This window comes from Sciurus vulgaris (assembly GCF_902686455.1).
Source record: "Sciurus vulgaris genome assembly, chromosome: 4".
NCBI lineage: Eukaryota > Metazoa > Chordata > Mammalia > Rodentia > Sciuridae > Sciurus > Sciurus vulgaris.
Genome location: NC_136464.1, coordinates 108,768,763 through 108,793,486, shown reverse-complemented (window position 1 = coordinate 108,793,486; position 24,724 = coordinate 108,768,763).

Below are 24,724 nucleotides of genomic sequence, written 5' to 3'. Positions count from 1 at the left end.
CCACTTTCTCTGACTGATCACCCTTAGCATTTAATCCTTCTTCCAAGATTTCTATTTATAGAGGTGACATAATTCAAAATTTCTGCATAGTTCATATGACAAACGCATGTGTGGGATTAATTTGCTGAGGATAACAAAAATCACAAAACTGAAATGGTTTGGGAGTATAAACTCAAAATATGCTTGATATTTTAGAATGGAAAACTGTCAGGAATATGACAAAGATATGGAGTGTGTCATTACAATAATCTTGTGGCTTCACTTAGTCTATCAAATGCACACAGTGGTTGGAAATAAATGGTAAGGAAATATTTACCAGAGATGCTGATGCATAAAGATGTATTCAAACTCACAGAACACATTTCTATCCGCTCAAGTGCTAATATCCTCTAACCTGCAAGGGCTAAACATTCTGCATCCTAAAATTAGTATCCTAAGCTTCATGGACTAGCGTAAAAAGTGCAGTAGCCAGTGACATAGTGTACAGCTATGACCCTGGATTTCAGACTGCTATGTAACTTCTGGGGAGTGTGGGTCCAGCTGCTGCTACTTGAATTTCATTAGAAATGGCTGTTTCTTCTTATCCTCAAGGTTAGGAATTAACATACAATTTTTTTTTCCACCAACTTAACAAGGGGGAGAAACACAAAATACTGTTAAAAAGTAGTATATTTCAAATCCAGTGATAACTTCTAATTTGTAATAGAGGTCAATAAAGATATAAGCAGATACTTTTATCTTTCCTCTTTAAATTTTTAGTCTGTATTCACTCATTTAATACCTCAGAAAATTAAAACACTCTGAATTTTCACAGCAAAATAACCATGTCTGATTAAATCTCTGACATATTAAAATTGGAAGAGATCCAATATCATCTAGATTAAACGGTATCTTATTTCTTAGATACATCTTCATAATGTTCTATGTATGTGTGTATAGGTGTATGTGTGTGTGTGCATGTGTGTATGTGTGTGCATGTTTCCCAGTTTTTTCTGTTAGGAATTTGTCTAGAAGATGAAATATAAATTAAAATGATAGCATAGACAGACTCTTAAATGCATACCTCTGAAGTTTGATTATTACACTTTAGACCAGTTTTTATGAGATCTGTAAAAAAAATGGGCACTGAAAGTCTGGCACAGTGACACATACCTGTAATCCCAGCAGCTTGGGAGGCTGAGGCAGGAGGATCTGAGTTCAAAGTCGCCTCAGCAAAAGTGAGGCACTAAGCAACTCCATAGGACCCTGTCTCTAAATAAAATACGAAATAGGGCTGGGAATGTGGCTCAGTGTTTGAATGTCCCCGAGTTCAACCCCAGTACCCCTAACCCTCCCAAAATAGACACTGAAATTAGTCTTTGCAAAGTCTTCTATGTATAAAACATGTTGATTACCTGGTAGGTAGGTGTGTCCAAAGTGGTAACATAATTTTAGCTGCAGATGAAATCATAATTTCCATAATTATTGTTGAGAATATCTGAAAGATTTCTATTATAAAACCTTGCAAGAATTAAAGAATGGATGAAACCAAATGAACTAAGCTATATGTATGCAAATACATATACTTAACTATGTAACTACTTAATCACTTAGAATTTTTCAAATACTCTATGCATATCCTCTTCAAGAATTCCTAAAACTGTTAGCTAAATATACTTTATGATATTTGGGATAAATCTCTGAGACTATCTGAAAATTCTCTTCTTTTGAATCTTAGCTCTGCATTGTATGATGTTACCCCTGGAATTCTCATGTGATTTCAAGTCCCACCCATTTCTGCATTTAAATGGTTATTTCCATGTTTGTTTACTGCTTCTTCTGATATGACTTATTTTACTGTTTATTCCTCAAGTGTTTCAGGGTCTGCTGACCACCTGTAATGACATTGAATAAAATCTTGCCTTTGGCCCATTTCTGGAATTTGGAGGGGGAAAACAATTGTTCTTTTGGTGAAAATCAGTTGTATGCAGGTGGCTTGTTTTCTACATAGTCTGTTCTCTTGGTCTATATGTGCTTTTATACCATTATTATGCTATTTTGATTACTATGGCTTTGCAGTTTATTTTGCAGTTAAGTGGTATAATTTCACCTACGTTGTTCCTTTAGCTCAGAATGGCTTTGGCTATTAGCGATTTGTATGTGTGTGTTAGTGTGGGGGGTTTCTTACAAATTTTAGGATTGTTTTTACATTGGCATTTTGACAAGGATTGCATTGAGTTTCTGGATAGTATTGGCTGTGTGGGGGATGTTTGACAACATTGATTCTTCCAATCCATGAACGTGGAATTTTCTCCATTTTGTGTGTCCCTTTCTAATTCTTTCATCACTATTTTATATTTTTTATCCTAAAGATCTCTTGGTTATTTGATTAAATATATTCCAAGATATTTTACTTGATTGATTGATTGTCGCTATTACAAATGCGATTGCTTTCTTTTTTATTTTTTCACACCAGGGATTGAACTCAGGAATACTATGCCACTGGACCACATCCCCATTCTTTTTTTAATATTTTATTTACAGACAGTAAATTGCTGAGGCTGACTTTGAACTTGTGATCCTCCTACCTCAGTCTCCTAAGCTGCTAATGTTACAGGTGTACACCACCATGCCTGGCTGTAATTGCTTTCTTGATTTCTAGTTGAGATAATTTGCATTATTCACATAATGTGCATGAAAGTTACTGATGGTTGTTGATTTCATATTGTGTACCCTACTGAATTTGTTTTGTTAGTCTTCATTGTTTTTTGGTGAAGTCTTTGGTGTTTTCTATGTATAAGATCATGCCTTCTGCAAAATGATATTTCAACTTCCTCTTTTCCAATTTGGATACTTTATATTTCTCTTGCCTGTTTGCTCTGGCTAGGACTTCCAGTACTATGTTGAATAAAACTGGTGAAATTATGCATTCTTGTGTTGTTTCAGATCTTAGAGCAAAATTATTCAGCTTTTCCCAATTCGGTAGTGGTAGTTTTTGGTTTATTTTACATGGTTATAATGTCAAGTTATATTACTTCTGTACCTAACTTATTCAGAATTTGTATCAACCTGATTTAAATGTTATGAAATATATACATGTATTTGGATATTACTTGGTATGCTGTAAATACGTACATTTAAAAATTTTCATGTATATTTGGGCGCAATTCATTTTGTGATTCTGATCCATATCAAAGTCATGAAAAGAATTAGACCTTTTGAAAAAAGTATCCATGAAAAGGATAGTTTAATGTGAATTTATAGTTCAGAGAAATAGGCCTGCAATATAAACATTAGAGGCAAATTTATTGAAAGGGGAGTAAAGGGGGCATTGGAGGAATGGCCCCGTTGAGAAGCAGGTGTTCTCAAACCAAGTGAAGAAAGGATTATAAGAGAAAATTAATGAGGAGCAAGTCTAAATGTTGCTATAAGTTCAATAAGTGGACAACATGGAACTGGATTTGACTTATGGAAGACGTTATAAACTTGAAAAAAAGCAGTTGCAATGAAGAAGTGCAAATTGAGGCCTTATTATTGAGAAAGAATTTATTATATATGAAAAAGTCAAAGTGGTGAATAAAAGACAGATAGTTCTTCCAGGTAGTTTTGCAATAAAGGGAAAAAAAAAAATGGAAAGGTAAGTGCAGAGCTACTCAGGGTCAACACTTTTACTATATTTTTTAAAAGCTGGATATCTTATAAAGAGTGATCCACAAACATAAAAGTGTTCAATAGTTAATTTTCTGTCCTTAGGGAACTTTGTATATATGCAAGGTCAATTGTTCACTCACATTAATGTTATATAAGATCAAGGATAAGTCTTAGTAGTACTTGATTTGGAATTTTGTTTCTTTTGGTTTGTTTATCTGTCAATGTGGTAAATAAAATACTTAGGAAATTCTGAAAAATGTGTCATTTAAAATTAATTTTAGTCTTTAAAATAAATCTTTCAAATACATAGGGGGGTATAACTGTGGTAACACAGGTTCTATAGATCTTTAAAGTGCCATGGATTCCTTTTATCTCCCATATTGTTGTAAAGTATGATAAAGGGATTTTTTTTCCCTTATTTCATAATTTTGTACCATAGGAGAAATCCTCAGGAAATAAAGTAGACTATTTCTTTATTTATTAAAGATGTTCTAAGTATGCAGTGAAATTTATGTTTTTAAATGAACTTTGTAATTTTACATTTATTTCTTTTTACATTGTGTAGTTATTTCTTTTAAACTGAGCAATGTAAAGCCTTTCATAATTTTATTCACACAACTTTGTTTATATTAGTTTTATCTACATAATCTTATGTGTCAACATGGGTTGCTTTAGTAACGTTTTTCCACTTATTAGTTAAGTATAGACTTTAAAGCTTTGTCATCACCCTACCTCCAAACTATCAGAGTAACAAAGAAAAATGTGCTGGTTTCCTTGTGATAATAGAAACATTGATCATTGTATGTTTTGGATGAGAACTTAGCTTTCTTTGACAAGTTCATTCCTGAAATATTTTTTTCTATGAAGTCAATAATTACATTTTATAGACTTCCATATAGTTTTTCAAGGGAGAGCATCCACTAAGTTATATTGGACACAAATTTGCCGTATATTTTCTGAGATATAGTTTTTCAAGGGAGAGCATCCACTAAGTTATATTGGACACAAATTTGCCGTATATTTTCTGAGATACTTCTAGGAAATCCTGCACCTTGTGTTCAAAAGAGATTTGTCAGCACATTAATACTTTGAGTACTTTCCTTTGAATGCTTCCTGTGATGTTGCTTCAAATAGAAAATCACTAGCACCCAGAAACCTGTTAGACACACAGATTCTCATGTCTCATCCTTTCCTAATGTTATCAGAAATTCTACAAAAGGGGCCCAGAAATTTGTGGTTTAGCAAACACTCAGGTCAAACTGATTTTCTAAATTTTGAAATCCTTTGCATGAAGAGAAACACCATGGGATAATTAAATTAATTTGCTAGTTTTACTTCTTAAAGTCATTTTAAAATATTGAACATAATTAAGATGTAATATTTTCTCTCTTTATGAAATCTGAGAAATTATTTTAAAGTTATATAGAAGTGAAAGCAGTTAAACACATTGTTCCCTTTACCTTTAAGTAAATTTAAATTGTCATTTCTTAGATTATTTTTGTTGATAGTTTTCAGTTTGAAAGTCAGTTACACTCAATATGATTTTGTTTTCCTTTCCACATATATATTTATATTTTAGAAAGATTGTCCCTTCATTTAATATAGAGGTTTTTAAAATTTATGAATTTTTGGTGAGAATTTAATTTTTTTTTTAAATTTTTATTCAGTTCTCTGTGTCATGCACTGGACATTGGAAATCGGATCCTGGATCAAAGCTTAGTTAAGCTTCTGTGATCTTTCTTCTTGTAAGTTTATTTACTAATTGTGAACTTATGAGGCATTCCAGAGGTTGCATGCAAGGCTATGTCCATGATCTTTCAGGTACAGATGAAACAGCATGCTAAATATGAAAAGACTGATCTAAAGAATTATTTTATTATTTCATATTAGTAACAAAAATGTAAAACTAAATATTTTCTCCAACTTTGGAGACTTTTCTATAAAGAAGGTGTTTTAGTCAGCTTTTTTTTTTTTTTTTTTTTTTTTTTTTTTTTGCTGCTGCAACAGAAAGACTTGAGAAGAACAATCTAGAGGAGGAAAAGTTTATTTGAAACTCATGGTTTCAGAGGTCTCAATCCATAGTTAGTCGGCTCCATTCCTCAGGGTCAGAGATGAGACAGAACATCATGGCGAAGATTGTAGCAGAAGAAAATAGCTCCGGAATCGCCACCAGGAAGCAGAGAGAAAGAGAGAAAGCTCTCCTCACCAGGACAAAATAAAAACCCCAAAGGCACACCTCCAGTGACCCACCTTCTCTAGCCATACCCTACCTGCCTACAGTCACCACTAGATTAATCCCTATTGAAGGATTAATCCACTGATTAGGTTAATGCTTATAAACCAATCATTTTACTTGTAAACCCTCTTGCATGGTCTCACACTTGAGCTTTGGGGAACATCTCATACCTAAACCATAACAGAAAGTTCCTGAAAATGGTTTAGTACTGTCGTTTTGAGAACTTCAATAAGAAACCATGTTTTTAGGTTGAGAGAGGAATCTTAGTGGTAGCAAGATTTAAAATCTTGATGGCCGAGTAAGATTAAGGTGCTAATCAAGAGTTACTACCTGAATAAAATATTTTTAAAAAGAAGTAAAATGTAATATTAGTAGAATTAATGGAAAGTAATGCAGTTGAGAGGACATATATAGGATTCCAATGAGAAATGTCCATATTTTGACATTATCTGAAGTAACTTATATAAAATATAGATTACTATGTGGCGGGCGGAACCCGGGGCCCAGGGTTACGCCACGTGCATCCAAAGATGGCAACTGGCAGAGAGCAAACGGCGATCTGAATATGCATGGAGAAAGGCAGAACGCGTTTACAATTGGCTGTATGATAATCCGTTCAGGTGCCTAGCATGTGGACAGATATACTTTGTATTTATGCTCGAGCTTGAGTGACTGCTTGACCTTTAACAGGATTGGATGAACATATCTGGTTACAATTGCTTATGCATGAGACTGCTTATATATTGAGGGTGTTATTGGAATAAACGGGAAGCTGCTTCATGAACTTCAAGGAGTATGCATCTTCTGTCCCGATGGTCAGGTCGGGAAGCTCAAGAACCGGCTTTCCCTAAGCGGAGCCGCTTGGAGCCGCTGGGCAAAGAAGCCGTGGTCTTTCGTAAGAGCGGCGTGAGCCACTTGAAGCAACCCATCGGCAAGCAGCAGTGGCTTTCCACATTACTAGAAAAAAATTATTGCAAAGAATATGGCCTATTTTTTTTTTATTATCAGACCAATGTGGTCCACATAGATACAATTTACATAATGTACACATAGCCACCAGAAATTGTTGAACTGGGTTGAAATGGTTCAAGCATAGTATTGCCTTCTAGACAATACTGCACATTTTTTCCTCCATACATCAACATGACTAGACTGAAATACAACAGTTGTTCAATACAGGTTCACAGTTTCTCTTTCTGCTATTATATATGTTATCTTCTCATAAGGTATTAATTTTTTCAATTACTATTCTTTCTTATGATTTTCCTTTCCTCACTAAAAATATCACAACATCCCCTTTAACATTTTATCTGTTTGTTCTCATATTTTTAATTTAATGAAGAGGTTAGTTACGTGGAGCTTGACTGACACCTTAAATTTTCAGGGTCTGTATAAGGTGAATCTACCTGTTGGCTACAACTAATTCTTTAAGAGGCAGGAATACATTGAGGAAGGTGTTAAGATTCAAATACAAAGCATCAGACTTTTATTTTATGGTCAGTGAACTGAGGAAGTTAAAAGATTCAAAATAAGGGCTCCATGTGGCATAGCAGACAAGAGCAAGAGTTGCAAGATTGAAAAAGATATGAAGGAACACGATTTGTGTGAATTCCAGAAATAGTAGGACTTGACTGTAATGAAGTTATTGAATAAATGTCTCTCCCGAACAGAAAAAAGGAAGAATATTTTTAAAATTATTTAGACCTCATTATTAGTACTTTTACAAATTTTAGAATCCTTTGATTCTAAATTATTTTATAAGAATTATTTTATAAGAATTTTTGTCATAGTACTCACAAGGAAAAATCATCTTAGCTTTGGAGGTTTAATCACATATTTTAATCCACTAGGAATTTTTAAATCAGGCATGTTAATATCATATCCATAGTACTATGGAAAGTTGCCTCAGTCTGTCATTTAGGTGATAAGTTATCTAATGTTCAGTGTTAGCCATGAACATAATAGACAATCTCTTAGAGATTTGTCAAAACTATTTTAACATACACACATACAAAAATATAGGAATGTGTTTGTGTGTGTGTGTGTGTGTGAAAGAGAGAGAAAGAGAAATCTTTACCACATCTTATAATAGTCATTAGTCATTTAAGCATGAGAGGAAAGTGGTACGTTTAGGGTATTTCTAACAGTTTTAAACTACTGAAAATAAGCAACTTCTGGAAAATGTAGCATCACATAGTTGTTACATATTTACACTTTATTACTAAATGCATTAATATATAAATTAAAATTCCTTCCTGCTATTTCCACATTTCATGATTTGTGCCAAAGGAAATATACTTCATAAAATAAATGATGAAAACACGCATACCAAGGATAACAGTGTCATTGAAAAAATATATTTACAGAAATTATATTTTACCATGTGTGTTTTATATGTTGAATAGCAATTAAATGAGATGCTTAATTGTAATTCTAAACAACAAAGTTGTATATCCATAAGTCAAATAGGGGGGACTAAGAATCCCATTAATTAATCTATTACATTAGTTAGTTATCATTAACCCAATAGCATGTAGAATGCTAACAAAACTTAAGGTCAGGTCTGTCAACAGAGATTAACTTGATGACCAATTTATTTTAAGTTGTAACAAAATGTTGATTTCAAAACTTATCTCTTTGTATTCACCTCTATACAAAGTAGAAGCTATCTAATAACATATAATTAGGTAAATGGATATGATGTCTCAAAGACAAAAAGTATTAACAATAATTTTAATAAATGGAAAACTTAGTAATGGAGAAATTCTTTATCTTTTCCCATAAAATATTCCTAAAAGGACCAAAGACATGATTTCATTATCATTTTGAGAAAAACAATCAAATTATGGCAAAATAGCAACCATAATATCTTACAAATATATCTCCTTCTGGGCATATTTCACATCTAACCATATTGTGCTTCTAACTTCACTTTTTATATTACTCCACTCTAGACAAAGAGCTGTCTCCTGACATCATTTTGAAGGTTAAAATCTCTGCTTTTCTCTATCCATTGAGCACTCTCCTTTAGCCATCTTAGGTTCTACCAACATCTGACACAGCTGATCACTGTCCATACTAATGCTCCATGTATTCAAACATACATATATACTAATATATGTACATATGCATAATATTGACATTGATGGGAACACATGTAGTGTTATTTGAGTTAACTATAGGGTATGGCATAATTATTTACTCATTAATGCTTTAAAAATCTTGATTAAATGATTGATTACACTGTTTAAGACAAGTATATCAAGAAACATGAAATTTTCAAAGCTTATTTTTGAAAGATTTATATTAAGTAGTACTACAATATGAAAGGAAAAAAAGTAGCTTTAGCTTCTTGTAGACTAAATATAGGTGTGTGAGTAAATATGTGACAACATATTACTGTAATTACCATATTCTTACATTATTTCATATTGTTTGTGTGTGTTTTAGCATATAATATGTTTCAGAAAGTTCCAGGAAACTATTTTGTATTCAATAATCTGGAATTTAATATGCAAATACATTGCATGTCAAAATCCACTCATCAATGCCAGTATGATTGTACCACAATTAATTTCTGATTCTGAAATCCATAAAACACACAGGCATGGAGTTTCAAACTATATGGTAAACAAAGTGCAGGAGAACAGTACTGTCTGCTTCCTTCAGTCACATATGAATTCTTTCATTTTCCCTGACATTCATAGGATTCTCTCTCACACGTTTTCTCACATCAGTACTATGAATCCTAAGAAGCCCTGAGCATCTCTCTTGGGTTCATTTGGGTTCATGCTTTTAGTATGTGAAGTCATTCCTCTGTCCCTGAGATTTCTCAAATTTCTATTTCAAAGTGAAAAAGTGCTAGTGGGTATGGTCATTATACCAAGTATTCAATTCTACTCAATTCCCCTTTTACCCATTTTTTTACTCCGAGTGACATTCATAATTCTATTTATTTCATGAAGCCAGTAACTAATGTATTATCACAAAACTCAATTAAATACATAGAGATTATTTATATCAAGTTTAAATTGGTTTAGGTCATGAACCAGAAAACCTCGGTTGTAATCCCATTCTAGCTCCTATTTATCTATGTAAGCTGGATGGAGCTATTTAAACTCTGGTTTTAATTTTCTGATGTTTAAAACAAACATTGAAAGTACAAGAAAGCTTCCAATTCTAACAGTTATTGAAGTAACAATAATTCTATGATGTGAAAATGGGGTGTTTTTCTCCTTTATGATATTCTTAATAGTTAACAGTATCCTAGAAATCATTCACAGTATTTCAATCGTATATCCTCTTTGAAAATGATTCATGTGTTTGTCTGTTTATTATTGAAAAGCTGTGAGGATACTGATGTGTGAAACAAAATTATTTGTCATATATATGGACACAGAATTCTGAGAAAATCCATCTGTGCCGTGTAAGTCGGTTTGAGATTTGTGTTGCTATTATTGTTTTCACCAGGAAGTATCGGGATAAATAGTTCACAAAAAATAAATGATTTTCTCCCCTCCTAACTGCTGCTCAAGTGATCTAAATCTAGAAGTTTTCTTCTGTGAAATAGCTAATAGGTTTCATGGTTATGGTAAGAAACTTTTAAAATTTACTTTAAAAAATTCATTTGTATTTTCTCTTCAGATACTGAATGCTTAAAACTTTGTGTTTTAGACTCTTTAAGATACCAAAACTAAACAATAAATTAAATTCATTTTTAATCAAGTAGACTGGGAGATATAGCTATTCAATTCTATAAAATGGCAAAACACTGCCTTAACTAGATTCTAAATAATCAGTGACTTTTGTTTTATTTAATTTGTGTAACAAATTGAGGATTCATACAAATTTAATTCATAGATCTTTAACCAAGAAGTTCAACTAAGACATGTTATTTAATTTTATATATCATTTATTAAAAGGATTTTGTACTTGGAAACTTCTTGACATTGATAAACAACAAATTATTCCTGAAAGTTACCAGAAATTTTAATTCTATTGCTTAGCAATATGGCTCCCATCTCCACTATTTTAGATCCCTTAACCCAATGTGTATATTCTTTGGAAGTCTCATCTTTTATGGAAAATAAAATTATTTTTCTTGTCTTTTCTTTTTTTTCTATGACATTTTTTCTCTTGTTTATACACTCTGTGAAAGAACTGAATATTAACTAAAACTACTTCTGTTTTTTTTTCAAGACATGCAAATATTCATTCATTTTTATGCATACATTTTATAAAGACTTAATTAATAAAACACATTCCTTTATCCACCCAGCATCAGTAAAGGAAACTATAGGCTCAGTTTCACTTGGTTTTCAAGTCAGCCATGATTGATCTCCACAATAAGGTGATAAATCCTTTATTGTTCTATTGCTTGTTGTGATTTTGCCCAAGATAAAACCAACTACCTACAAATGATGCAGGTCAAAGAGCTTCCATTAAAATTCTACCTTGTCAAGTTTACATAAGTGGATTTCTTCTCAGTTGCATATTCAGCAGTGCAACTCCCTATTGGCATTAGAGTAACAGGCTATTCAGGAAGGCCTGGGGTCCTATGTAGTAGGCAATTCATTAGTCCCTCTCCAATTGCTTTAGTAATGCACATCAACAGAATAGATGATGCAGAGTTTCACAATGATGTTATTTAGAAACAGTTCTAATAGTCCAAAACTATTCTTGTATATCCACTGTGTCTGTTCCTGATACTCTGGGTCAGGAACTCAGAAACTCCTGAACATTGTCTTCCGTTCACAGTGATTATTTTTGAAATGACTTTTGGCTGTAATATAGTGTAAATAACTGTATAGCTCGTGTGCTAGCTCTTATTTTCCAAGGTTGATCTCAGGTTCTATGTTTTAAATTTTTTCTGTTATGTGTCATGTATTTTCAGCTGAGATAAGACATAAAACAGATGTTCAGAATATTTCTTTTCAGAGAGAAGATCTGATTCTGAACTTAGGTTCCAGAGTTAACAAAACACAATTAGAATTTGATTTGTATTCTATTGACCAATTTCAACCAGATTATTTATGCAGATATAGATGTCTAAGATGTATGCTACTATCATCTATCAATAAAAAATAATTTTCTGTCAATGAAATTCACACTTCTCAGTGTTTCTGTGAAAACAAAAAAGCAACAAATACAACATGCTTGAAATAACTTTTGCATAAAAATGCTTTTTGTTCATGTTGCTTACTTCTCTCAATTTATAGAAAACTTCAATTCTTTTAATACATTTGATTTGGGATAATTAATGCTGCTTTCCCTAATAATATGTTTATAATTTCTATATTTTGTAAATGTCTACTGAGACAGAAGATCTAAGTGATGTTGATCTAAAATAGTATTTAATTTTAAGTAGAATCATCAAAAATAAATTTATAGTTATAGAAACACAAATCTTTATTCTCAATATGTGTATTTAGAAATGGAAGACTGACTTGAAAAGGTAAATTAGGGTCAGATTATAAAAGGTCTCGCATTTGAAACCAAAGAACAAAATTGGCCCTTATAAGTCCTTCTTAAAAACAGAACATTTTTCCTGCTATTATTGAATGGAAATAGCATTCTGAGAATTAATTGTTATCAAATGCCTTTAAGATTATTTGCATATATGTGTTTTATATTGCTCAAAATTAAATGCTTTTTATGCAAGATACTTGAGGTCTGTTTCATTCAGGTTTTAATTTTCATAAGGGTTAATGATTCCCTCAATGAAGGATATACTTACCTTTAAGCTTCACAAGTTCATACCTTTATCTTTTCTTATGTAGCCAATGATACAGAAACAAAACCTGACTGGGTGCTTTAGCACATCCCTGTAATACCAGTGACTTTGGAGGCTGAGGCAAGTTCAAGGGCACCCTCAGCAACTTAGACCATGTCCCAGAAGAAAATAACCAAAAAAGTCCTTGGATGTAGATCAGTGATAGAGCACTCATGAATTTAATCTGTAGTACATAAAGATGGAGACGGTTGGCAAGTCACCGGAGAAGTCCGCTTTATTACAAGATGAGGCTTACATATATACTCTTGGGGCTTCCGGGTTAAGGGAGAAAGTGGCGTGTGGGTTTCTGATTGGTCCGGCTTGCCGCCAGCGGGAAAATAGGTGGCGGGAAGCCGAGACTTATGGGAAGAAGAAGCCGCTCAGGGGCCATCTTTGGTGTGAATCGGACTGCATATGGAACCTTACATTCCCCCCTCTTTGGTTTATGGGAATTCGGGACATTGATTTTCAATCTGACTGCTTCCTGCTGATCAGGGGCGTCGTCAAGGGGCCCGGGGCAGGGGGGTTGGTTGTGAGGGGAGAACAAAGCGTTGGCTATTATATTGTATAATAAGCCATGTCAGATTACTTCGTCCCCCGTAAAGTCCATAAAACTCCCTTGGAGCCATAAGTCCTCAATTTGGTCTAGGAATTCATTGCAGTCATTAGTCGGGTGGAGGAGCCATGCATCAGTGTCCAAGGTCCGTAGAAAGGATATTAGCCTTGGAAGAAGTTGGAGGAAGTCCATCATAGCAGGACGTCACCAGGCGTTGTTCCCAGTAGGTAGCAGTTGATAGTTCCTGAGGAGAAGCTGGTTAAAGGCTTGGTTAGAAATTTTTTGTACTTGGTCTCTAACAAACCTTATGAGACAGGGGAGGAAGAAAATGATGCAAAGAACTCCAATAAGTGGACCTAATAGAGGGAGGCAACTACATAATTTTTCCCTGTGGTGGTCACTGCTCCCGGGGTTGAGGCCCCTTTGCAAGTTGCACAGGGTTGTCCATATAGGGTTTTAATGAGTTCCAGTTTGTTGACAGGTAGACCAAATCCAGCTAGGGTCAGAGAAAAGAAGGGGAAAAAAGCAGAAAGGTAGGAAGTTATCATTCCTCCTGAATGGGTGAGAGGCATGAGACGGAGTTTCAAAGGATTAGAGGGATCCACGGAACTGGTGTAGATGTTCGGCTTGCCCGTATTTATAGGGTCAGGATCCAGAGGAGTAGGGGGGTGAGTCTCCTTGGTCAGCTGGGCAGGGTTTTAACCTGGAAATATGGATCCAAGGAGTGGTCTCGTTAGAAGGTAGGATGAGTTTAGCTGCAGTGGGGGTACTAAGGATTACTGGGTATGGTCCCAGCCATTTAGGAGATAAGGGTTCAGGTGTGGTTGGTGGAGTATAATAGGCAAGATCCCCTGGGTTCAAGGAGGGAGGAGGGGAGGTTGCAAGAGGACGGGGAAGTAACCAGTCTTGATGTTTCCAAAGTTCAGCTCTAAGGTGAGAAAGGAGAGGGAGGCTGAGGGTATTTGGGATGTTTAGGGAGGTAGGAACGATTCCAGGGGGTACAGGAGATCTTCCATACATCACCTCAAAAGGGGACAAATTGGTAGGTTTTTTTGGAAGTAAGCGTAGTTTAAAGAGTGCCAGAGGGAGGAGGCGAACCCAGTCTAAGTGGAGTTCTAGGGAAAGTTTGGTGAGAGTCTCCTTTATGGATCGATTTGCTCTCTCAACCTTACCTGAGGCCTGAGGATGATATGGGCAGTGTAGATGCCAGGGTAAGGCTAGAGATTGAGAGAGATTGGATTACTTGAGCTGTGAATTCCGGTCCGTTGTCCGATTGAAGGGAGGTAGGCATCCCAAAGCGTGGGATGATGGAGGTAAGGAGGTGATTGGCGACAGTGGAGGCCCTTTTGTTGGTAGTAGGAAATGCCTCAATCCAGCCACTAAAGGTATCTAGGAAAACTAGGAGGTACCGGTGTTGGCGAACAGGAGGCATGTGTGTGAAATCAACTTGCCAGTCTGCCGCCGGAATGGAACCGCGGGCTTGATGTGAGGGATATGGGTAAGGAACTGTAGTGGTGTTAGGGTTGGTTCTTTGGCATATAACACAGGTTTGAGAAAGTTGTTTTAGCATTTCTCTATCTTGGGATGTGAGAGGAAAGGATTGTAAGAAACGAGACAGGCTTTGAGGACTGGAGTGAAACAGGTCATGCAGCATTTGAAAGAGAAGTTTCTTGTCCGGGATTGGACTGGGAGAGGACAAGTGAAGAATGGGGGGTGGGGTCTCAGATGACTTGCTAAATGCTGCGTTCTTGGCAGCAGCAGCAGCTAATTGGTTTCCTTGTGTAGAAGGAGAGTTGTCCTTCTTATGGGCTTTACAGTGGATAATTCTGAGCCGCGTGGGTAGTTGGGATGCTTGTAATAGCTTGTGAATTAGGTCAGAATTGGTAATGGTGTTCCCACGAGTTGTCATAAATCCTCTCTCTTTCCATATTGCCGAATGGGAGAGGAGTGTGTGGAACACATATTTAGAGTCGGTGTATAAGTTTAGAGTTTTTCCTTCGGCCAGAATGCATGCTCGAGTTGCCGCGATAAGTTCAGCTTGCTGATTGGTGGTACCCGGAGGGAGAGGTTGGGCTTCTGTAGTGGCTGTTAGGGAGACTATGGCATAACCAGCTTTGGGGGCTGTTGGACTTCTATATGAGGATCCATCCGTGAACCAATTGTGATCCGCATGGGGTAAGGGACCCTCGACAATGGTAGAGGGAGAATGAGTTAAAGATTGTAATGTTTCTAGACAGTTGTGAAGTGGAGGCTCTGGGGTAGGGTGAACAGGAAGAAGAGTGGCTGGGTTGAGAGGAGAACAGGATTGGAAGGATATAGAAGGGTTTTCTAAAAAGGAAGTAATTAGGGCTAAAACTCGTGAGGGGGGTAAAGTATGCAGGGACTTGTAAGCTAGGAGATCCTTTAGATGGTGTGGAGAGCATATAGTTAAGGGGGCTCCAAAAGTAAGTTTAAAAGTTTCCTGCTGTAGTTTTTGGGCAGCTGCAAGGACCCTGAGACAAGGGGCCCATCCCCTTACTGTGGGGTCAAGTTGTTTTGATAAATAGGCTACTGGGGCAAATGTGGGGCCCTGCATTTGTCCCAGTACCCCTAGGGCCTGTCCCTGATTTTCATGAACATAGAGAAGAAAGGACCTTGTTAAATCTGGTAAGTGTAATGCAGGGGCGGATAGGAATTAGAGACGTAGGTAGAGTGTAGGGATTGGGAACAAGAGGGTGGATGGGTATGACAGTGGCATTTATGGAACGGAGGTCCTGTACCAAACGGTAGGAACCATTGGGTTTTTTTATACCCAGAATGGGGGTGTTATAGGGGGACTGAGTGGGACGTAGATATCCTTTGTGAAGAAGGTCAGAAATAATGGGAGAAAGTCCGAGAAGGGTAGAGGTGGTTAAGGGATACTGAGGCTGATGAATAAATTTGGTAGGGTCCCGTAATTGGATGGAGACTGGGGGGCACTGAGCTATGGAGGGATTGTCCGTGTCCCAAACTGAGGGGTTAACAGGGTGGGAGATACGTGGATGTGAGGAGGTAGGATCCTGCAATAGGGCCATAAAAAAGGAAGTAGAGGCATCGAAAAGTGGGAAGGAAATAGACGCCTTGAATTGGGAAAGAATGTCCCGTCCCAACAAGGGAATTGTGCATTGAGGCATGACTAAAAAGGAGTGGATAAAATGTGAAGAGGAATTCTTAAGGCGACACAGAAGTGGGGGAGTTCTGAGTGGATATATGCGTTTCCCTCCTACCCCGACAATAGGAGTGGAACTAGGAGTGGTGGCACCATGGAACTCTGTCAAAAGTGAGAAGATTGCTCCTGTATCTAATAAAAAGGTGACAGACCGGCCATCCACTACAAGGGTTACCCTAGGCTCGCGAGTGGTGATATTGAGGGTCGGGTGTGGCCCAGGGCTCCGTCAGTCCTCTTCAGCCAATCCCACTATCGGAGGACAAGAGGGGGGCATTCTAGCGATTGGCCCTTCACCCCTTCGGGAGAAGGGGCAATCGGAGCCCCAATGTCCTGTTTGTTTACATTTGGGACAGGGTTTATTGGGGGACCGCGGCTGAGGACAGGAGCGTGACCAATGACCCTCTTTTCCACATTTAAAGCAAGCTCCAGGAGGGGCCCTTGTAGGGATCGGGAATTTCTGTGAATGGGGAACAGGATGAGGAGTCCCCCTGATCATTTGAGCAACCATTAGTAAATCAGTTTGCCTGGCCTTATGCCTTAGGCGTTGTTTTTCGTCATCTCGTCCATGGAAAACCTTAAAGGCCAGCGACAGAATCTCACTTTGAGGAGTTGCCGGTCCATGTTCCATTTTTTTTTTTTTAATTTGGCCTTAATGTCGGGGTAGGACTGAGCTAGGAAACTGGTCATAAGGATATGACGGCCCTCATCTGTGTCCGGGTCCAGTGTGGTATATTGCCTGAGGGCCTGAGTAAGTCTCTCTAGAAACTCAGTGGGGGTTTCATCCTTTTTTTGGATAATTTCCTGGACCTTCTGAAAATTAACTACTTTGCAGGCTGCCTTCTTTAAACCCACAATGAGACACGAGGCAAACCGGTCCCGGGCTTGTATGCCCTGATTTGTGTTGTAGTCCCATCGTGGATCGATTTCTGGGACCGCTTCAGGCCCTAGAGGGAAAGTAGGGTCTGTGCGATGTGTTTCATTCGCATGAGTTTGAGCTGCATCCCAAACTCGTCGCAGTTCCTCGGTCAGGAGGGTGTTGGTGAGGAGCGTAAATATATCTTTAAAAGTTAAGCTGTAGGCTTGTAAAATCCATTGGAATTCCTTTATGTAAGTGGTAGGATCGGAGGAATAGGAGCCCAGTTTGCGTTCCATCTGAGATAAATCAGCCAGGGAGAAGGGGACGTGGACCTTCAGCTCCAGCTACCTCCCTTAATGGGGCCATAAAAGTGGGAGGGGCCGGAGGGGGTCCATGGGAGCGCGCGAGCGGCGGGCTGAAGGAAATAGTGGAGCGGTGGGTGTAGGAACTATGGGCGCGGGAGCCAAGGTGGCGGGGGGGGGGGGGGGGGAGGACAATGGGGAAGCAATCTTACATGCCAGAAGAGCCTGGGAGGGAGAGCAAGTATTGCAAAGTGAGGGGTTTTGGGATAGTAACCTAAAAGCTTCGACATAAGGGATCTCCTTCCACTTGTTCAGGCACTGGCAATAGTTGAAAAGGTCCCTTAAAAGATTTGGATCTAAAGAGCCTTGGGCCATTTGTTCTGGTTATCTAGAGGGTAATGGGGCCAATCCTGAGTGCAGAATTTTGTCAATAATTTAGGTTTGATGTCAGGCTTAAGTGAAAGAGGTCCTAGATTTTTGAGGAGACACTGGAGGGGCGTGTCTGCCACCGGGGAAGATGGGGAGGTCCCCATGGTTAGAGGGAAGAAGGGTATAGGGAGCGGAAGACCTCGGGCAAGGAGGGAGCAGTCTGCGAGGTAAAGGGCGTCCCCAATGCCTCGAGAGAGACCCGGAGGGGGATCAATCTACAAGGTAAAGGGCGTCCCCAATGCCTTGAGAAGGATCCGGAGGTTCCGGAGACGGAACGGAAGGGAAAGCGCGATGGAGATCGTCACCTCGATCGCTATTCCCAAAGGGGTAAGGAACCCGGATGGCCACGAGGTTACCAGTACTGGATTTAGGCAGTTGGAGAGGAAAGGTGACTGGGGTTCCCCGGGGGTAGATTAAGCTCCTCACTCCTCATAAAGTGTCTTCTATTGGCCTCTTTTGTGTTCTGATGGAAGGGCACAGGGGTCCACTGTGACCATGAAGGTCGTGGTGGGAGGTTGTCCCCCCTTAACTCAGCGTCGGGAGGCTACCGGACGGTCACGGCTAGTACTCCCGCGTATAGCTGAGGTAAGGTGTGCTCTTCCAGGGGGAAACTTACGAATTTTCGAAGCCGGTGTTGAGTGTCGAGAGCTAGTGCCGGAGCAAAAGGACGAGGGTGGCCTGCCAACAGAGGAACGGAGTGCCGTTGAAGGCTAACTCCGTCCCGGGTTTCGGCACCAATAAAGATGGAGATGGTTGGCAAGTCACCGGAGAAGTCTGCTTTATTACAAGATGAGGCTTACATATATACTCTTGGGGCTTCCGGGTTAAGGGAGAAAGTGGCGTGTGGGTTTCTGATTGGTCCGGCTTGCCGCCAGCGGGAAAATAGGTGGCGGGAAGCCGAGACTTATGGGAAGAAGAAGCTGCTCAGGGGCCATCTTTGGTGTGGATCGGACTGCATATGGAACCTTACAGTACGAGAGAGAGAGAGAGAGAGAGAGAGGGAAGCAAAAGAAAGAAAGAAGTAGGTTTTTTGTTCTTTAATCATATTCACAGCTACAATTTTTCATCTTTTACCTGTATGGTAATCATTGACTCTCTTTGGAAACTGATATAAAAGTAGTATTCTTAATGACTGGATCAACAGGTTACTTTGAAGTGTCTGTTAACAGAGCTGTATTGTTTCCATGAAAACAAGTCCTGTTTTTAAAGAGAATTACAGCAGTCCCATGGGAAGTTGAGGAATTTAATATTAAAGTTTTTCATACCAATGTCACTCTATATTTTATGAAGCATATACTCATACCTATGGCATTTAATCTTCAACATAACTGCTTAAAGGGAGAGATTCCCCCTGACACACACACACACACACACACACACACATACACACACTTTACAATTTAGAAAAATGAGGCTAAATGAAATTAACTTAGTTCTTCAAGACTACTTAGAGAAGGGACAAATTAATTAGAATTTGGAGATTTATAAAACCTATATGAACCACATTAACTTTCAAATTTATATCAATTAAAAAGTATAAACCATGATATCACTTTAATTTCTTTAAATTGACCTATAGGTGGGTTTCAAGTTAGAATGTACTTATTTGCATGTTTCTCATCTTACCTCCACTAGAATTTATTATTTTTGCTGTGTTCTTGTTGATAGATTTTTCTAAATTACATTTTCTGCAGTTTTAGTGCAAAAGTACTTTGCATTATTCATGCTTTCTTTGCCTGTTTGACTCTGTGTTTAAATGTGTGTGTGTATACAGACTTTTCATTATCCTTATATTCACAGACATTTTTTAAAATGTCCAAATGTTCAGAATATCCTCATTCAAATGTAGAATTCTATAATCTGTTGTCTCATAGCTCTCTCATGCAAGAATAAAATGAATCTAATTAGCCCATATAAGGAATTTGATGACAGGGTAATAATAAAAAAATATAATTGTCTAATAACCATATAGAATCCTCAAATTTTCAAGGTGATAGGATTGAGAAAAAATGTTGTTAAAGTTTGCATTTACTTTAGCAATGATGGCAGTTTACCAAACTGTGTATTTTCAAAGAAGTTACATTGAAATATTGAGTCAATAAAATCATTATCTTATAAGATTCTTTGAACATGAAAATTACTTTGGGATGTTGCACTCATTATAAAATAATTACATGTAATACATATTAAAATGAGAAGTAAAAATTCTGTGTAGTATCTAGTTTTCTTACTGTATGAGAGCAGATGTCCATTTCTTCTTATTGAGTACTGGAGGCTATTTCTGCTTCAGTAAACAGACCATATTCATACATCATGCAGACTCCACACTACTTAAAATGGCATGTGCATGTACTTATGCATGTATGCAGGAAAAGAACTGGTATCAAAATTGGTTTCTGACTATTTTTTATAATTAAAGAATACATGATGAAAATAAATATAAATACCTGCTAATATATTATGCTAATGTGTACACAGAGGGATTTGATTTGGCACTTATGACAGTTTAGAAATGTAATGAAGGGACCTCTTGATATCTTCAGTAAAGAAACATCTTTATCATCCTGATTTTTAAAAGATTTAGTGAGAAACAAAGAAAACTGAAATGGAAAAAGACCTTGTAATTCATTGTATTTACTTTTCTTGCGTATACTTAATTCACTAGAAACAGAAAATAATTTGTATTTTTTTTCTTTTTATAATTTTTCAAGGTTTGGAGAATTAGTAAACCTAAATATTCTGCAACTTTGAGAACTAATAGAAAATTAAAGCCAGCCCACTATTTTGCAATCCAGATATACTTTTGTTGTTATTCTGATTTTTATAAAGAATGAGGTCATACACTTTTTTTTTCTTTTTTAGAAAAAAATTTTATTGATAAATAATATTTACACAGAATCATGGGTTTCACTGTGGCTATCCACTCTTGCACATAACATAGTCCGGTCAATTTCGTTCCCCAGTACCTCCACTTGCCCTGCCCTCTTCCCTACCCTTTATTCCCATCCTCTATTCTACTGGTCTGTCCTCTGTTTTCATGAGATTCCTCCTGCCTTTTTTCCCTTTTTCCTCTCCAGCTTCCATTTAGGAGAGAAAAAATACAATCCTTGACCTTCTGAGTCTGGCTTCTATTGCTTAACATGATATGCTCTAGTTTCACCCACTTTTCTGCAAATGACACAATTTCATTTTCTTTATGGCTGAATAAAATGAGGTCATACACTTTTGTGAGGAAATCTTTTTTTCAATATCTTTGAAGGTTTTAATCAGTTTTACCTTTGGTCTTCAGTTCCAGTTTTAAAACAACTATGATATACAGTACTTTATTAAACTTCTCTGTATTGAACTTTTTTTCACTAAATTTCAAAGTCTTTAGAAACTGTCATATTTCAACAAATAATGGAACTCCTAATACAAATATAGTCCAATCAAAGTCATACCTTGCAATGCAGATTAAAACATACTTTTTGTGTATAAACAGAGTTAAAGTACGTGGAAAATTCCCCCAAAAGTTATATTTTATTAAATTACGTTTTCTCAGAATTTAGTGAAATAGTGTAATAAATTCTTTTCAGAAGTATTCAGAAATATTTTATAAGAAGTTCCATTTAGTTTTAAAGAGATAGTTCAAAAACATTTTATAGAAAAATGCAGACAAATAAACCGTTATTTTTATTCATTCATTCATTCATTTTTAACAAATATATTGAGGGAGACATTCCCAGTTAGGTAATGTGGATATGGTCTAAGACATTATTAATAAAGTCAAGGGAAAATGGTGCTTTTATAGGTTATATTAAACATAAAGTCAAATGTATTGATTCATTCACATTGTACTTTATAAAGAAGAAATAAGTATATTGTATTTTTTCTTATTCCAAAGCAATATTCATTGCTTCAAAACAATATTCAATACTGACAATTTTCAAGAAAAATCACCTAAAAAAGTAATATTTTCAATGCTGCCTATGCAATATTACACATTTAAAAACTAATAAATCAATGTTGAAAATATATAATACTGTACTAATTCAAAATGTAGAATATCACATTTTACAAATTATACAGAAATTAAGTGTTTGTATGCACAACTTTTAAAACATTAATTTGATGAACTTTGTCCTGGATAGCTACATATTTTTCAGTTTGTTTCCTCTTTGATACCTTTTTATTGATATTGTCTTGGATATCTGTCATGGTGAGAGAAAGGAAAAGGTGGAAAACGATGGTTATAAAAATCTTTAAAAGGTTTTGTATCAAAATAGCAACATGGATTTATTTTAATATTAAGAATGTAGAATATAAATTTTACAAAATCAAACATTATTTTGTCATCATCATCATCATCATTTTTATTAGCCTTATCCTCCTTCCTCCCTTGCTTTCCTTTTTATTGCTTAATATAATATTTTACACATTTTTTTGGTACACATGAACACATACATATGGGTTTTTTATATGCACTCGTTCTTAGAATATATATAATTTAAAAACATATAAGGTATATTTGTCAAAACATTAATAGTAACACAAAAGTATTTTATTGTTCTAAAAAAGAAAACATTGAAAACTTCAACTAGAATTTTGAAGGCCTAATTTTCCCATTGAAATATCCCAAAAAATTATGACCAAGAAGATGAGTCAAAATAAGAAAACAATTGACAATTTTAATTTTTTTAAATAATTAAGCTCTTTGATGTAACATGTTATCTGCTCACAGTTTAGTCTATTGTTCAGATTCTTCAGTGATTTCTTGTCACACTGAGCATCCAATCAATACCCAACTCAGGTGTGGCCTGATATCCTCACTCTTCATTGGACTGTCTTGAGCTTACTAAGCCTTCTGCTTCTTTAGAAAGTTTGCCCTTTCTGTTCTCTTCATGAAATTTCCCCAGATATTTTCATGGCTGGATTTGTCATTTTATTTAAGGTTCTCCTTAAATATCACTTCCTTAGAGAAGCTTCTTCTGAAGAACACGTCAAAAATTCAAGCTGTTATTTTCTTTTTCAATGCCTTGTTTCACTTTTCTTTTTTTCATTTATTAACACTTCACAAATACATAAATATATGCCTACTACCATCTTGCTCCCTTGAACATAATCTCTATGAAGGCAAAGTGTTTTAGGATGACGAAATATTCTGGTTTGTGTGAATCTGTAGGAGAGATGTTTCCTCAGCACATGGGACATTCAGCGGTGTCACTGGCACAATCCCTGACAAGGAAGGAGGTTTAATCACTGTATTTGTTTACTTTCTTTCCTTTTACTTGGAATGATGGTGGGCACATATTAAATGTTTAATAACAATTTATTTAATAAAAGAAGTTGTGAGTTTACCTTATTAATCTTTACATTCAATGAATACTTAAAAATTTATTAAGCTTTATAATAATGGAGGTAGATTTTTTTGGTGCTACCATGTGTTTTAGATGCTTGGAGATTTTCCATGGTGTATATAAAACCATAAAACAAAGAAGGATTGTTTTCAGGAGCTGTTTTTTGTGTGTTGCACAGACTACAATAATTTCTACCCACTTTAAGCCAGCTGGGTTCCTCTCATTTTCAGTCCACAACTTAAGTTTAATTTTTCATAGAAAGCCTTTCTCAAATTCCATAGAACTTGCTATTGCAGACTTTTACAACACCTGAAGTTCTCTGAATACTGCTTTACTCAGGGTCTGTCTTACTTCTAAAACAGTTAATTGCATGAATTCAAGACACTATCTATCTTAGTTAATGCTGATTCTGTCATATCCAACACAATTCCATATATTCTTTTCTTATTTTCCTTTAACATATCATTTGACTAAGAAATAGATCATTTTCCTAATTACAAATTGCTTATATAATATGAAAAATTAGCAATGTAGGTATATATAAAATAGAAACATATTGCAACACTTATGTCATGATTCTTCACTCTTACACATAGCAATAATAAATACCTCTCTCTCTGTCTTTCTCTCTAAAAAGTTTGAGTTACTCTGTTCCTCACACCCAAGTAGGTCTGGCTAAAACGCAGTACGTAGAACAAAGTGGCCTTAGGAAGACAAGTACTGAGCACATATTTGGAGGATATTTGAAAGGATCCTCAGTTCTCATAAATTTGTAAGAATTGCCAGAAAATAAACCAGCTTGGAGATTTTCCAGACTGAGGTGAGAAACAAAATTCAGTGTATTATTTAATATGTCAAAAATTTTTGAAGTAGATGGGAATTATACTAAAAAGACAATTTAAATATACCTTGGAATTTGTTGTTTTATTTCTCTTAGATATTTTTAAGCTAACATTTTTAAAATGTCACCTTACTTAGCTATAACAAAAGAAAAGAAAAGAAATGGAAATGTTGTGTTTCGTAGTAGCAAGAAGAGAAGATGCAGAGCTGCAAACTTCCTTTTGTCCTGCAACTGCTGTGGATGGAATCCTAAAGGACCTGGGATGGTTCTGAGGTGGAGCCAACCCCAACAGTGCCAACTGGCTACATCAAGGGCAGTTTTTTGTGCTTCATTAGAAATTGTTTTTTGATGAGCTGGTCTGTTCAAAACCAACTTTTTTCCTTCTCTCCCCCAACCTGTATTTCCTCTCCTGTACTCCTGGCTGAAAGCACAGATCACTGCTGCATTTCTCTTGATTAGCCTCGACTTCCTCTGATTGCTTTTCTCATTTTCTTCACCTCAGTACTGGCATCGTGGTTGAGCTATTTTAATTTGCTCTCATTCATTCGCTGCTTTTTAAGTGTCATTAAATATTTTAAA